General features: G+C 48.4%; 1 long non-coding RNA gene across 1 annotated transcript in view; it reads right to left on the reverse strand.

The window, feature by feature from the left end:
• LOC119972936 overlaps positions 1-17,495 on the reverse strand; it is a 62,604-nt gene that overhangs the window by 28,498 nt on the left and 16,611 nt on the right. The window contains exon 3 of the long non-coding RNA XR_005462183.1: positions 14,573-14,725. This is a non-coding gene — a long non-coding RNA (uncharacterized LOC119972936). The remainder of the gene's footprint in view (positions 1-14,572; positions 14,726-17,495) is intronic.

A 17,495-nucleotide genomic window follows, 5' to 3' on the forward strand; every position in this document is an offset into this window, starting at 1 on the left:
GTGCCTCCGGCAAGTTTGCCAGGGCCCTCTGGCCCCAGTGACTCCAGAGAATGCCCGTCAGGGGCATCGAAAACTAGGGGATGTGGTAGGTAGAAGGCTGCCTCCACCTCTGATGTGCATCCTGGGACACAGCTGGATGTAGTGGTAGAGCACAGATTGAGGATCACTGAGAGGGCACTGGAGGGTAAGGGGTAAAGGGGGTGGAAGAGTGCTATGAGGGTGGGAAAGGGTGGGGAATATGCGGCGCCACCATCGGGGGACAGGGGCAGTTGGGGGGCACACCATGTGCAGATGATGGGTGTGAGCGAGCACTCAGCAGACAGGCAGGAGTCAGACTATGACATAGATTGAGGAGCATCAGCGCTGAGCTCACAGCACGTCCACTTGCCCTGGACAGTGACCTGCTGACAGTGGCCACACAGTCTCATCATCCTGGAGTGACATTACCTAGACCCTGGGAGGGTGGAACAGAGTGAGTGTGGGGGGGATGGCAGGAAGGGGGATGGGAAAAGGGAACGGGGAAATGGGGGAAGGGAAGAGGGGGAGGGGAGGGGATGACGGGTGAGTCCACGTTCTATGTGAAGCGGGCGAAGATGAGGGCCTCTCTGGCCCTCCAGGCTTGTTGGACCCTTGCCGCTTCCACCTGTCCTCCATACTCGGGCTGGTCCTGCGGGTCCGTTCTCCAGCTCTTCCTGATCCTCCGCCTCGTCGTCCTCCTCTTTGGAGGTGGCTACATTTCCTCCATCTCCAGAAGGTCGTCACGCTGCTGTGCCAGATTGTGGTGGGCACAGCAAACCAGGACAAAGCGGGTGACCCTCTAGGGAGTATACTGCATTGTATCACCAGAGTCATTGAGGCATTAGAACCACATGTTGAGGAGACCGATGCACCGCTCAATGACCATGCTGATGGCCTCCTGGGCCTCATTGTATTGGATCTCTGCATCAGTCACTGGCCTCTGCACTGGGGTCTTGAGCCAGGTCCTCAGCGGGTATTCCTTATCCCCCAAGAGCCAACCTGCCATCCTGGCATGGTGCTCAAAGAGGCTTGGAATGTCTGACTGCCCCAGGATGTAGCTGAGAATGGGAAATAAGAACGGGCAGGTGACAGGGATCACTTTGGGACAGTGTGCAGATCCACAAGAGATGGGTGAGATCCAAAATGAATATCTCTCATGGCGGGTAGGGGGATGGGTAAAAGCAAATTACTGCAGATGCTGGAATCTGAAACGAAAGGGAAAATGTTAGAAAATATCAGCAAGTCTGGCAGCATCTGTAGGGAGAGAAAAGTGCTAACGTTTCGAGACCAATGACTCTTTGTCAAAGCTAACAGACAGAGAGAGTGGGAAATATTTATACTGTGGAGTGAGGATGAAAGATGAGTCATAGCCACAGAAACCCAGGGAAATCGGGTGCTAATGGCCACAGATACCAAGGGGAAAGAGTGCTAATGGCAGTCCCCAGAGAGGACAAAAGATGTGAAAGGTCAAACAGCAGGGAAATTAACATCAGAGGATGAACTGTAGGTGTGGGGGGAGGGGAAGGGGGAAGCAAAGAGGAGAAAGGTGCAGGAAAGGTGCAGGAAAGAAAGAAATGGTAAAAGACAGTTAAAATGAAATGAAAACAAATGGGTCGAGTGGGGCTGATCATCTGAAGTTGTTGAATTCGATGTTCAGGCCGGAAGGCTGTAGTGTGCCTAACCGGAAGATGAGATGTTGTTCCTCCAGTTTGCGTTACGCTTCACTGGAACATTGCAGCAGGCCAAGAACAGACATGTGGGCATGGGAGCAGGGTCTTTTGTTAAAATGGCAAGCAACAGGAAGGTCAGGATCCTGAATGTGCACAGACCGATGGGGGATGGGAAAGGGGAACGGGGAAATGAGGGAAGGGGAGGGAAGAGGGGGATGGGAGGGGATGACGTGTGAGACCAGGTCCTATGTGAAGTGGGCGATGATGAGGGCCTCTGCAGTAATTTGCTTTTATCTAGTGAATATCTCTCATCAGTATTTACTGTTAAGAAATGCATGGATGTTAGGGAACTTAGGGAAATAAATAGTGATGTCTTGAGGAGTGTACATATTACAGAGAAGGAGTTGCTGGAAGTCTGCCAACAAAATAAATCCCCGGGACCTGATGAAATGTATCTCAGGACGTTGTGGGAGGCTAGGGAGGAAATTGCAGGTCCCCCAGCAGAGATGTTTGAATCGTCAACAGCTACAAGTGAAGTGCCTGAAGATTGGAGGACAGCAAATGAAAATGAAAATTGAAAATCGCTTATTGTCACGAGTAGGCTTCAATGAAGTTACTGTGAAAAGCCCCTAGTCGCCACATTCCGGCGTCTGTCCGGGGAGGCTGGTACGGGAATCGAACCGTGCTGCTGGCCTGCTTGGTCTGCTTTAAAAGCCAGCGATTTAGCCTGGTGAGCTAAACCAGCCCCTTGTTGTTGTGCCCTTGTTGAAGAAGGGCCACAGATAAAAGCTTGGGAACTACAGACCAGTGAACTTAACGTCAGTGGTTGGTAAGTTGTTAGCAGGTATTCTGAGAGACAGGACGTACAGGCCTTTAGAGAGGAAAAGATTGATTAGGGACAGTCAGCATGTGAGTGAAACATCATGGGCTGGATTCTCCGATTCTGGGGCTATGTCCCCACGGCGGTGTGCGAACGGTGGCATTTTACGCCAGAAAAAATGTTATAAAATGGCCACCGATTCCCCGTTTTGCTGGGGGCTAGTATGTCGGCAGCATAGAGCACCCGGCTGTAGCTGCCGATACAGCCCGGAGAATTGCCAGGTACGTGGCCGTGCATGCACTTGGCGCCGGCCTGCAACGGCCGCGCTGGCTACATGGTGGAGGCCGCTCACAGACCCAGCCCGCGAAGTAGTGCCCCCATTTGGCCAGCACGCCCGCCCCGGACCACCCCTGACAGTGCCCCCAGCCCCTAATAAAGTACTCCCTGCCCGCAGATCAGCCTTCCCTGACTATGGCGGTGCTGGACTGAGACCGCAGCCACCCCACCGCGTTCCCGACGGATGAGACCACACGCGACCAACGCCGTTGGGAATTCGGCCGGTCGGTGGTGGAGCATCTTGAAAGTGATGTCGCCCCCGATTTGGTCAGGAACTGTGATTCTCAGGCCAATTGCCAAACTCGATTTTGGCATCGGCAACCGGAGAATCCAGTCCCATGTTTCACGAATTTGATTGAGTTTCTTGAACCAAAAAGGTAGATGAGGGCATTTCAGGAAGGTTGTAGAGTGTTGTTTTTCAAACTGGAGGCCTGTGGTGTGCCTCAGGGATCAGTGCTGGGCCCACTTTTATTTGTTATTTATATTAATGATTTGGATGAAAATTTAGGAGGCATGGTTAGTAAGTTTGCAGATGATACCAAGATTGGTGGCATAATGGGAAGGGAGGAAGGTTATCTAGGATTTCAACGGGATCTTGATCAATTGGGCTAGTGGACTGATGAATGGCAGATGGAGTTTAATTTAGACAAATGTGAGGTGATGCATTTTGGTTGATCGAATAGGGCCAGGACCTACTCAGTTAATGGTGGGGTGTTGGGGAGAGTTATAGAACAAAGAGATTTTGGAGTACAGGTTCATAGCTCCTTGAAAGTGGAGTCACGGGTGAATAGGGTGGTGAAGAAGGCATTTGGCATACATGGTTTCATTGGTCAGAACACTGAATACAGGAGTTGGGATGTCTTGTTGAAGTTGTACAAGGCATTAATAAGGCCACATTTGGAATACTGTGTATAGCTCTGGTCACCCTATTATAGAAATGATATTATTAAAGTAGAAAGTGTAGAAAAGATTTACCGGGACTTGATTGTTTGAGTTATAAGGAGAGGCTGGATAAACTGAGGCTCTTTTCCCTGGAGCTTTTGAGGCTTAGGGGTGATCTTATAGAGGTTTATAAATTAATGAGAGGTGTAGGTATAGATAGTCAACATCTTTTCTCAAAGTTTGGGAAGTCTAAAACTAGAGGGCATAGGTTTAAGGTGAAAAGGGAGATATACACCTGCCATGATGGATGCGGACTGCCCCAGCTTGTGCTGGGAGGTGTCTGCTTGGACGTCAAAGTATTGTGACACCAGTGGGACCCCGAGTATTGGGGTCCGGTGCTGCGTATGGTCAAGTTCCCGTCACATTCGGCTGGGCAATACATTACATTTTGCTCAAGTGTCAATCTTTACCTTCAGTCTTGTGTTGCAGCAAATCATGCTGAGGGTGGTGAAGGCCTCACCCTTCTCTGTGACAGTGCCAACACTCTCACAACAGAGTGATTATTGGAGGCTCAGAGCTCTCACTGCTTTGGCTGAACTCCACTTCGTTCACCTTGCAGATGCTCCTACCCTTGGAGAACTCACCTACGGCAGAATGGCTGGTGGCAGAGAAATGCTGCTTTGGTTTTGATCTGCAGCGTCTTGTGAAATGATTCCACTTCCCACATTTATTGCAGTGTTTACCATACATGAAACACTGTTCGGTTCTGAGTTTCATGGCCACTGCAGTTGGGGCAGGCCATGCCTTGCATCAGGAAAATTTCTGATTCCCGTCTAAAGTCTCTGCTGCTTTTTTCTGATTGTTTGCTAACGTGTAAATGCTAAAGGCTGTTTGACGTGTCAAATCTTTCTCTCACAGCAGCTTCTTACAGACAAGATCACTGTGAACCCTGCGGACGATCTCCAGAGTAAGGTTGTAAATGTTGATAGAAGATGGGGCCTCTACGTTCTGGCCCATAATGTTGGTTTTCCCTGATGCTGTCTGTCAGCCCAAACTCCTTGCAGGCCCAGGAGACCTAAGTTACAATCCGCTGCAAGTGAACTTCAACATGGGATGTCAGAACAGCGAGATCAGCAAACTTCAACTCACATGCCAAGACATTATGCACTTTAGTACTCACTGAAAGTGTACAATAGCAACATGCAGAATAATAATGCATAAGAGAGTTGGCACAGCCCTCTTTTTCCCCAATGTTCCACTGTAACTGATGACACTCTGCATGTTCATGTGGAAAGAAGTGATGCCCAAGAATCTGGTAGAGCATCCAATTTTCCTTAGCAGTTTGAAGAGTCTGCCCATGTGAGTGTGATCAAAGACCACGTGAGATTATGAAGGCAATTTAGAATGGTCTGTGCTGCTCACGACACTTCTCCTGTGACTGCCAAAGTGAGAAAATCCTGTCAGCTGTCGATCCGCCAATCTCTAAGCTGCACCGAGACACAAGCTATTATGTTATGGGGGCTGGTTTAGCTCAGCTGGCAGGACAGACGGTTTGTGATGCAGAGCTATACCAGCAGCGTGGGTTCCATTGCCATACCGGTTGACGTTATGCATGAAGGCCTCGCCTTCTAAACCTTGCCCTTCATCTGAGCTGTGGCGATTGTCTGGTTAAATCACCCCCGGTCAGCTCTCTCTCTCTCAAAAAGGAGAGCAGCCTATGATCCTCTGGGACTTTGGTGACTTTCATCCTGACTCAATGTGGCAGTCACCACTGATGTGTATATAGAGGATGTCGGTGTAGGTGTTTTGTGGTAAGGACCTGCACTACAGGTATGGGGGTAGTTCCCTGCCTGCTGGCTCTGCCCATTAGGCGGTGTATAAAGATGTGTGCTTCCAGTACAGCAGGCACTTCGCCAGCTGCTGTCGGAGGCCACACATCTTAGTGTGATAAAGCCTCGATTGTATCCAACTCTCGTCTTTGTGTAATTGATCATGCATCAATTTATTACACTAAGATGTGGGGCCTCCTACAGCTTCTGGCGAAGTGCCGGAGATTCTCTGGTTGGCGGGGTGTACCGCGAGGGAGCAGCGCCTTACCATATCGGGATGAATGAAGCTCTTGGTGCTCCCGGAGTCCAGCAGACAGGAGATCTCGTTGTGGTGGTGGAAGCAGTTGACAGGTTGGTGGAAGCAGTTGACAGGTTGTGTGGGTGAGACTGGTCAATCATGACTGAGGCGAGACACGGCTGGTCGTCGATGGTGGCAGGCGATAAGGTGCCCTGGGGGCATGAGTCTTGGTAAGATGGAGGCGCCCACAGGCCGCACGTGTCATGAGGAAGACAAGATGGCGGCGTCCGATGATCCTGGGGAGAACAAGATGGCGGCGCCCACGGGTCGCAAGTGGTCCGAGGAGGGGAAGATGGTGCCGCCCACTGGTCGCATGTGGGGGAGTCGGAACATTAGTGGCGAATGCGCGGGCCTGGCACACTGCAGCAAAGTGTCCCTTTTTGCCGCAGGCCTTGCAAAGGGCGCTCCGGGCCGGGCAGCGCTGTCGGGGGTGCTTAGGCTGCCCACAGAAGTAACATTTGGGTCCCCCGGGGTTGGTTGGCTGCCGCGCAGCACAGGCGTGGGGTTGGCTGAGGGAGGTTGCTCGTGAGGTCCACAATGGGGCGGCTGTCTGTGGAGTCCACGATGCGCAGGAGGGGTGGGCCGTGCGGCCGGAGGCGTAGGCCTGGATGTTGCGCGAAGCGACTGTAAGCGAGAGTGCTACCTTTTTAGTCTCCGCGAGTTAGAGCGTGGCCCCTTCTAAGAGGTGCTGTCGGATGTAATTGGACCCTATCCCTGTGACAAAAGCGTCTCTCATGAGCAAGTTTGAGTGTTCTGTGGCCGTGACGGTCTGACAGTCACAGTCTCTAACTAGGGGAATCAGGGCACGGCAGAAATCTTCCACTGACTCACCGGAAGGTTGATGACGAGTGGAGAGGATGTGCCTGGCGTAGAGCATGGACTTTAAAGGGCCCGTCCCCTCCATCGACCGTAACACGTACTTCCTCAGTGTGGTCGATGAGTATTCCAGATTCCCCTTCGCCATCCCATGCCCCGACATGATGTCTGCCACAGTCATCAAGGCCCTCAACACCATCTTCGCTCTGTTTGGCTTTCCCGCCTACGTCCACAGTGACAGGGGATCCTCATTCATAAACGATGAGCTGCATCAGTTCCTGCTCAAGAGGAGCATTGCCCTGAGCAGGACGACCAGCTCTAGCCCTAGGGGAAACGGACAGGCGGAGGGGGAAAATGGGACGGTCTGGAGGGCCGTCCAGCTGGCCCCACGGTCCAGAAATCTCCCGGCCCACCTCTGGCAGGAGGTCCTTCCCAACGCCCTGCACTCCATTCGGTCGCTCCTGTGCACCGCGACTAATGAAACACCCCATGAACGTCTCTTTGCCTTCCCTTGGAAGTCCACCTCCGGGGTGTCGCCCCCGATTTGGCTCACAGCTCCAGGACCCGTACTTCTCTGTAAGCACGTACGACTCCACAAGGCGGACCCGTTGGTTGAGAGGGTACAGATACTTCACGTCAACCCACAGTACGCCTACGTAGTGTACCCCGACGGCCGCCAAGATACTGTCTCCCTCAGGGACCTGGCACCAGCTGGTTCCCCACACACCTCCCTCTCCGACCCGGCGCCACCCTCCCCTCCCCCGGCGGACCCCACCGCAGCCCCCGCCCTGGGACAATTCGTCCTCCCCTTGCCCACACCCGAGGATGAAGAGGATTTTGACACGCTCCCGGAGTCACCAAAGACCAAACCAACACCGGAATCACCGCCAGCACTGCGGCGCTCCAGACAGCAGATCAAGGCTCCGGACCGACTGAATCTGTAACATGACCTGGACTTTTAAAACACCATCCCTCTGTACATAATTTTCCCCCCACCCCGCTGAACTCAATTTTTTTTGCTCACTTTACTTTGAAAAGTCTACCTGTATATAGTTCTCCACCACCCCTGCCGGACTCAATCTTAACAGGGGGTAAATGTATATGATGTATATATTGTATATAGAGTATGTCGGTGTAGGTGTTTTGTGGTAAGGCCCTGTACTACAGGTACGGGGGTAGTTCCCTGCCTGCTGGCTCCGCCCAATGGGTGGAGTATAAATATGTGTGCTCCCAGTACAGCAGGCACTTCGCCAACTGCTGTAGGAGGCCACACATCTTGGTGTAATAAAGCCTCGATTGCATCAAACTCTCGTCTTTGTGTAATTGATCGTGCATCACCCAGCAGTGCATCTTGATCCAAGCCTCAAAGGGAAAATGACTGCATGAGCACAAAATATTTTTAATCCCCACAACAGCCACTGTAACTGTCAGCTCAAATGAGTTTGCCACATTTAGTACTAACTCATTCCAGATCTTGAGTAATTTTGTAATTTGGACTCATAATTACTGGCAGGAGAGGTGATCAGGTTCAGTAACTTGAACTATTTTTCCGCATGTGTCTGGCCCGGCAGTATTGAGATAAAAAAAAACAGCATCTTTTCAACTCAGTGAAATTCTTTGACTTTTAATCTTCCACTATCTGTTGTTCTCGCTTTTTTTCCCCATCTGTCATAGATTTCATCTTCTGGTACATAACTCTCACTTTGTGATTTCTTGCAAGTTCTAATACTTTATCACACATCTCATTATACCATCTGTCTTGAGCCCGTCTGTGTGCATTCTTAATTTCCTTTTCAATGTCGTCACAATCTGATATTTTTCTTTTCTTTTGCCTTTCTGTTATCATTGCTGGTATCTCATCTGTCATCCACCCTTTGTCTATTTTTCTTATCTGTTTTGGTGACATTTCTTGAAGCATGTCACATACTCTCATGTTTTTCCAATTGCTTTCTATTCCGCATTCCAAGATCTCTACTTGTTCTGTTTCCTCAGTCCTGAGAATTGTTTTTTACTTTCAGAGTAAATCCCACTTTGCTGTTCTCACCCATCAACATATCAAGGCCTGTCACAAATCTTTTTCTTTTATGAAACGTTCTGTTTAATTTTTTTTCCAAAAGGAGACAATGATTTAGATGTACTCTGGATGGTTAAGTGTTTTTTTCAGTCACAAACCTACAAATTCAATTGTTTCTGAATGACATAATTATGTTTGCGTACTTTTACGTTGCACATGTGAAATAACCATTTACTGGATCGATCTGAAACATGAAACTGCAAAATTTTTTCTCATGAAAGGATCAAGAACTGGAGTTGTGGCCATCTAAAATGGCAGCCCGCAAAAAGTGATGGGAAAAGTGGCCAAGCGAGGACACAGACAGGCTGCAGTTTTCAAATATACAAATTGCAGCCCAGACTTTGGGCAGAAATTCACACCTGCAAAAGGCCATTTGGAGGTCTTCCCGGTCAATGGGCTCCAGGTAGAAACTAACAATAAGTGGCAGACTCAGCGATGCCTGTTTTCCTTATTTGAGAAGGCTTACGTGCCTTGGACACTCATGGCTATGCCCGACCGGAACCTGACAGCCGACAAGGTGTCGCCCCTAATTGGTCAGGATCGATTAGGGTAATCAAGATGCTGTCGATCCATTGAACCTTCACCTGGGACCTCCCAAAAGATAGGAAGATAAAAGGAACTGCGCAGGCCATCACTCGCTCTCTTTCAACTAATGTTCGACTGCAGCATGGCAGCGATCAGCACTCTCAGTTAAAGAGGGATTTGTATGTACCTTCGGGACAGTAGAGGGAGAGGAAGAAGAGATGGCAGATTGGGCAGAGTTCCAAGAAAGTGCTAAAATATAAATTATATGAACTGAGAATCGAGAGCAATCACCATCACGCCCAGTAATAAACACACCAGCTGCACACGCAGCACTGGTTGTACAAGTCACACCGACTGCATCATCCCAGCCCCCAGTAATTGTCGAAACCATCCCGGCGCCGATGAATCCAGTCACCACGGAAAGAAGGATAGGGAATGCCTTGGGTCCCGCTATCACCTACACCACCTCGCTCACAGTGACCCAGTTGAGGGACGCGAGTAATAAAATCACAATCTTCGAACCCACTGCTGATCCACACTGCTTTTTCAAAGAGGTTCGGCACCAAAAGGTCGTATATGGGTTAGATGAGAGAGAGGAGGTTAAACTGATAGTTATGAGCCTTTGTCAATCTGTTCAATCAGCTTTACCATCGCCCCAAAATGTGGGGGGGGGGGGGCCCTAGACGAAATGAAGGAAGCAATACTAACCACCACAGGATTTAATAAAGGGGATCATGTGGACGGTTTAAATAAATGTAGACAGAGGAAAGCGGAACATCCCACTGCCTTTGCCGGTCGCCTCTGGATACATTTTAAAGCAGTGTTTGGGGAATTAGAAAGTGCTGATTTAGATGCTGCTGGCACCACTAAATGGGACCGCACTTTAGTCTCACACGCCACTGAAGCAGGTAAAAAGGCTTGTGTAAACTTTGACCTAGTAGAACAGACACACAATGAGGCATGGGTGCTTAGGCGCTTATCTAGAGCATGGGAACAGTCACTGCAGGAACAAACACAGCACACTGACCAAGAGGGTGGTATGAATCCAGTAAGGGATAGTCAGGGACCCGCATGGAGAAATGAAGGTAGAGGGGAAGGCCAATACCCAAGGGAGCAATAACTGAGAGAACAATACCCAAGAGAGTCTGCTCCACCTTACGCGCTCTGGGAACAGCATCACTAGAGGACCTAATGAACACGGACAGTAAGGAAGGGGGAAACTGCGGTAAAATCTATGGACAGCTACTGTAAAGGGCGAGACTGCCACTGGACAAAGACAGACATCAGAACCAGACCTGTTACAACGAGTATGGGCAGCAGATGATTGAACGATTGAAAGAGAATTTAGGTCAGGTCCATAGGGGAAAGGTTCCATCGTGGATCAGCGATAAGCAGATTGAGCACATATTCACAGAGAAAATACATCCAAAATTATCTGGCTACAAGATCAGGCAATTCACAAAGGTGTGGTTCAATGATGACTGTAGGGGGACTCCCAGGAAAGCTGTAGGGATGCTCTTAGAATGACCCATCATCACAGACAACTTGACTGGACTTAGGGTATTTGAGGTGGAGAACATAGGGATAATTAATGATGGCGACTGGTTAGGACATGAGGGGACTCTACCATACGCAGTGGAGAAGGAAAGGAGGCTCACAGGCACCATTCTGAATAAATGTTAGCAAACTGACACAATAATTGCATGCCATGGCGGAAGCGGAAGAGAACCCCACATCGCGCATGCGCCGGCAGTGACGTCAGCGGCCAACTGCCGCTGACATCACTGCCGGCGCATGCGCGAACCGGCGAAAGCCTTTCGGCCAGCCCCGCTGCTGGGGCGCCGGTTTTTTGCGCCGGTCTTCTGGTGCAAACCGCTCCGGCGCGGGGCTGGCCCCCAAAGGTGGGGAGAATTCCCCATCTTTGGGGAGGCCCGACCCCTGAGTGGTTGGCGCTACTCCTCTACACCGGCACCCTCCGTCACGCCGGGTAGGGGAGAATGCCGCCCCTGGAGAGAGGTATAATTACAGGTTAAAGAGGTGTGAATTGTCTCAAGCCAGGACAGTTGGTAGGATTTCGCAAGCCCAGGCCAGATGGGTGGTGGGTGAATGTAATGCAACATGAATCCAAGGTCCCGGTCGAGGCTGTACTCACTTCCAATCCATTGAGAACGTTAATGAATTTCCGAAATTTTGGAAAATCGCAACCAGTGTATCCTCTATCTCTTTAAAATCTGAGGAAGTAGTCCATTAACTCCTAGGGAATTGTTGTAACACCTTGCAAAACCTAGAAAGGAGCATGCTGAGCAGCACAGCGGTTAGCATTGCTGCCTCTCAGCTCCAGGGACCCAGGTTCAATTCTGGCTTTGGGTGACTGGGGAGTTTTCACTTTCTCCCCGTGTCTGGGTGGGTTCCTTCCGGGTGCTCCGGTTTCTTCCCACAGTCCAAAGATGTGCTGGTTAGATGGATTGGCCATGCTAAATTGCCCCTTAGTGTCCAAAGGTTAGGTGAGGGCATTGGGTTTCGGGGATAGGGTGGAGACGTGGGATTATTAGGATCAATATTCCATTCCTATTTCACTCTGTACAGCAGCACCTGAAGTTCAATGAACATAACCAACAGCAAGAAATATTACCGTAACCTGACTTTGCTTAACAAACCAACACTAAAGGCTAAATGTGATATGTTTTTTAAGGGCGAGAACGCTTTTGGGAATCCTCTGGAGTAACACCTTCAACTGGAGAAGTTAGAAGTTGCATCCCAGTTAAAAGACCTGAAACATGAAGGTGAATGCAACAAGAATGAAACCTAAGAAGATATTACATTACTATTTTGGATAGCAATGTGGTATTGCTTTGTACAATATAAGTTACTTGCGTCTTCCAGAATGATCCTTAACTCGATGTTGATTAACACTCGTAGTCTTCCAATTAGAGCACGTACTTTATTGAGTAATGTTGATGAATTAACTGAGTTCATTCTCTCTCCAATGCTTAAACTAGATGTTACATGAACATGATTGATTAAGAAATACTTATGATTATCTACGCCTGTGCTGAGTTGTCCTTGTATGCTTCTGGTCACTAGCTACTGTTCCTGTGAAGAGACTGATCCTGGCTTTCGTCTGTCTATTTATACATCTCTAATGCTGCCCTCTAATGATTTTTTAGTTGCAGTGTCTTTACATTAACCGCTTGTGTATATATAGATATGCAGATCACAACGGAGGAGACACACTGATTAACTTTGGGGCAGCAGGGTAGCATGGTGGTTAGCATAAATGCTTCACAGCTCCAGGGTCCCAGGTTCGATTCCCGGCTGGGTCACTGTCTGTGTGGAGTCTGCACGTCCTCCCCCTGTGTGCGTGGGTTTCCTCCGGGTGCTCCGGTTTCCTCCCACAGTCCAAAGATGTGCGGGTTAGGTGGATTGGCCATGCTAAATTGCCCGTAGTGTCCTAATAAAAGTAAGGTTAAGGGGGGTTGTTGGGTTACGGGTATAGGGTGGATATGTGGGTTTGAGTAGGGTGATCATGGCTCGGCACAACATTGAGGGCCGAAGGGCCTGTTCTGTGCTGTACTGTTCTATGTTCTATGTTCTATGTTCTAACTTTACCAACTAGAACTAGTTAGCTCAAGACAGAGTCAACTGAGAGTCTGCAACAAACTGTACCAAGTGAACACCTGTAGATACCTGACAGTACTGGAAACAACTGTGCAAGACAATATCCTGGTTGAGGATATTTCAACACTGAGTAAACCTCCAAATCCTATGTTGACTCCAGTTGTGACAACTACAGACGCCACCAAACTCAGCTAAAAACAGCAGAGTTTACAGTCAACATGAAAAAGCAGACGTCCAAGGTTCACTGACAACCACACAGAAATTGACTCTTTTATTTGTCAACTGTTCACATTGTAAAGTTTGATTATTAACATTATACTTTGCTTCATTGCAGTAACCAATGATGTAAAAGGGGAGGAAAGTGTTGTATCTGTTCCGAGTTGGAACAAGGTCACTACGAGTTTGACCATGTGAGACACTGATGACATCACTGGCAGTTTGGGTAGGCTAACAGGAAGTCTAGTCCACCAGCCCCTAGAGAAGACACCAATCCAATAAAGTTCTTGTTTGTTTATACCATCGTGGTCTGCAAGCCTCTCCTTTAAAAGTATCATGCATATATCTTAAATAAAACAAATTCTCATTGCTCTTGTTCAACTTACCTTGAATTGATTAATAAGCATTATTTAAATAATTTCTTTACATGAAAAAATTAAAATGAAAATCGCTTATTGTCACGAGTAGGCTTCAATGAAGTTACTGTGAAAAGCCCCTAGTTGCCACATTCCGGCGCCTGTCCAGGGAGGCTGGTACGGGAATCGAACCATGCTGCTGGCCTGCTTGGTCTGCTTTAAAAGCCAACGATTTAGCCGAGTGAGCTAAACCAGCTAAATTTAGTTCAACAGGAAGAAAATAAATAAGATTTAGTAACCAGTTAGTATTTTACTAACAGGTCAATAAATAGTCTGAACATCCAAATCAGAGCACTCATGAAAATATGGGCGAGACAGAAAAATATTCTCCGACCCTCCCTGCCTGGTCGAAGAATCGTCGGCGGGCTGCGCGAATCGCGCCACGCCACCCCGATGCCGGGATACGAATCGGCGCCACTGGTGCCGGCGCGGTCGGCGCGGCGCCGGTCCGGGTATGTGTCAACTCTCTGGCCCGGGCCCGCACGGGCTGGCGCGCCGATTCTCCGGCCCGGATGGGCCGAGCGGCCATCAACAAAAAGCCAAGTCCCGCTGGCGGCGTTCTAACATCCTCTGAGCCAGCGGGACATCGGCGTTGAAAGGTCTGGGGTTGGCCTGTGGGGGGAGGGGAAGCCTCCGTAGTGGCCTGGCCCGCGATCGAGGCCCACCGATCAGCGGGCCGGTCACTCTGTCGGGGTGCCTCCTTTCCTCCATGCCGACTCCTGTAGCCCTGCACCATTTGGTGTCGGGGCCGGCATTGGGATGAAGGCTACTGCGCATGCACTAGTTGGCGCCAGGCTAACTGCGCATACACGGACCCCGTGACGTGGGGTTCACGCAGGGATTGGCAGCTGGAGTGGCCAGCGTTGTGCTACCACACTGTGGCCTGGAGAATCGGATCTCGAGACGGGCGCCGACGCCTGAGTAAAATACTCCCGTTTTTATGCCGGCGTTGGCACTTAGCCGCCCGATGGGAGAATTCCGCCCCTAGATTTCTGGTAAAGGTAGGCTGTGAATCACATTTGCTGTATTTTCTATTATTTATTTATTTTCTTACCTTCATATTTCTTTGTATTTGCCCTTGCAATGTCTCTGTCGCCATATCAAAGGCAAAAGATGAACGGGTGCTCATCTGTGATTGCCCCCGAACACTCAAATCTGCCCAGCAAGGCAAACCATGAGCCTCCAAGTAGTTCCTTATCTTTTGCACCTGGTAAATTGTAAATTAAATATTAATTGACACTCATTTATCCTTTAATTGATGCAAACAGACAAAGTAAAACATCTCCTGAAAACAATTCAGTCATGTTAAAAGTGATGACAATTAATTTGTTGTGGATAATGTGCCTTTTGATGTATACAAAAGAGAGCATTTCTATTAATTTATAACACGATTGCCTTAGACCCCAATGCATTCTTACATATAGATGCTATAATTTATTAATGCAAACTGACAAATATTTTGTGTTGAACCTTCAGAGTTTTAGTATTCTGCAATACTGTTGTTGCTAGGTGCTGTCTCCGTGGTTCGTTTGGGTCCTGCAACAAGCATTCTGAAATTTATGAGGGCTAAACTTCTGTTTTGTATTGAGCTATGGTATTGAAGACGAAGCTGAAACACTGCTTCAGTAGAATAAGCATTAATTTTTGTTGAATAATGGTGCTATATTTCCAAAAGATTTTATGCAACACAAACTGAACAAAAGGTATCAACAGTGATTTAATTAGATATATTTTAAAAACATGAAAACTGATAAACTCAAGCAAAATTGCAATATAAAATATTTTTACAGCATTAATGTTGAAACACAAGTACATCTACAAGGGACAATGAACTATATTTAGAAGCTGCTTGACCTAAAATAATTAAACAAAGACTGTAAAAAGAGCAATTTTTCCATATCTAACCAGGGATCACCAAACCAGCATTTGCAATTCATGGACTTATGGTTCACATGCTTGAAAATCTTTTTCAATGGAGCAGAACACTGAATTTTAATGCTGCACTTGTTATGGGTCAGGGTTTAGAGAACCCCAAAGTGTATCATGGAATTCACCTGACCCACAACTTTTAATAGATTGTGGTATGGGGAACACACGGCCCACAGGTGTGTACAGCAGAAATGGAAAAGTATTTTTTAAAGCAAAACAATGTTTATTATATGAACTCAAGTTAACCTTTTTAAAACATACAGTGAACATCTTTGCAACCATCAATTCAAATACAACCCACAAAGCCTACAACACTAAGTAATCCTTTAAGCTTTTCCTTTAACATCCATACGACTTTTAAAAAAACCCCACCTCTAACAGAAGCACATCAAGTTAAAGTCACAACTGAAAACATTTAGAACATAGAACATAGAACAGTACAGCACAGAACAGGCCCTTCGGCCCTCGATGTTGTGCCGAGCCACGATCACCCTACTCAAACCCACGTATCCACCCTATACCCGTAACCCAACAACCCCCCTTAACCTTACTTTTATTAGGACACTACGGGCAATTTAGCATGGCCAATCCACCTAACCTGCACATCTTTGGACTGTGGGAGGAAACCGGAGCACCCGGAGGAAACCCACGCACACAGGGGGAGGACGTGCAGACTCCACACAGACAGTGACCCAGCCGGGAATCGAACCTGGGACCCTGGAGCTGTGAAGCATTTATGCTAACCACCATGCTACCCTGCTGCCCCGTAATTGAGAATTATGATTCTCAATTCACCAAATGATCAAGGGATAGTCTTTTGGTGGCAGAGAGAACAGCAGTACACCTGCTTGGTCTGGCTTCAACTTCAACACTGAAAACAAAACTAAAACACACCCTGCAGCCTGCTCAAAAACGAAAGTAAAAAGCTGACAGACAGCCCAGCTCCACCCACTCTCTGACATCACTGCAGTAATAAACACCCATTTCTTAAAGGTACTCTCACTACAGATATTTATATACACACCCATTTATATACACCCATTTCTTAAAGGTACTCTCACATGACACACTGAATTACAGGACATAAAATAATAACAGGCGGGTTCTAGAACAAACAGACAGTGTTCTCTGCCAGTTTACTCCTTTCAAGGGAAGATGAAAATTAACCCCTCCATGGAATGGATCACATAAGTAAAATATGATTTACGATTACTTACCATGCCCTTTGCTATATTGAATTATGTGTAGCGAGTGAATATCCAAGGGAGAACTAGGAACATTTTCATAAGTGGCAACCTTAAGAGCGTAATTTAAAGGAAACATTTCTAAGTGTGATTTTGGAGCCGTTTGGCGGATTGTTTCTCAGCGGTCGCGTTGGCAAGATCGCGGCCCATATTTAACGGCACTTAGTGCTGGAAATGAGCTCAACAAGCTTCTCGCCAATACCGGTTGTTTCGCTGTCTGATTTGCCAGGCCTGTGCCTCAGCGACTTGCCGCTAACGAGAGGGAGCTGCTTTTAAACACTCCCTCACCACTCACTCCCAGTCAACGCGCAAGCATGCAGCACGCAGACCTGCACCTTTCTTTGGCAATGCCGACCTGGCTGGGTCACTCGACAAGCTGCGAGGAGTCCAATAGAATCTGTGAGGCAGTGACAGCGGCTGTCAGTATGGGCATCATGACCAGGAGGCCCACCATACCATGTTGGAAAAAGACTACAATCACACCTAACCATCGGTTGTGCCTCAAATTCCTAACTTCCCCACCCCACAAATCACTGACTGACACGTCGTACCCTCCCCACTTCCAACCTTCATTCCTGCTCCTCTCCTGGCACTCACCAGCACAACCACATTATGCCCATGCAGTACCCACACATGCCAACTGCTATAGACCCCCCCGACTCCCACAACGCCCTCTCTTTGTCCCAGCAGGAGAATATAGCCCATACGAAGCAGGAAAGGGCCAAGATGGGTGGTGGGGTGTCAGACATTAGAGTCCCTACCACCTATGAGGAATGGGCCCTGGCAATTGCTTGGTTGACCGAG

This window comes from Scyliorhinus canicula, chromosome 10, assembly GCF_902713615.1.
Source record: "Scyliorhinus canicula chromosome 10, sScyCan1.1, whole genome shotgun sequence".
NCBI lineage: Eukaryota > Metazoa > Chordata > Chondrichthyes > Carcharhiniformes > Scyliorhinidae > Scyliorhinus > Scyliorhinus canicula.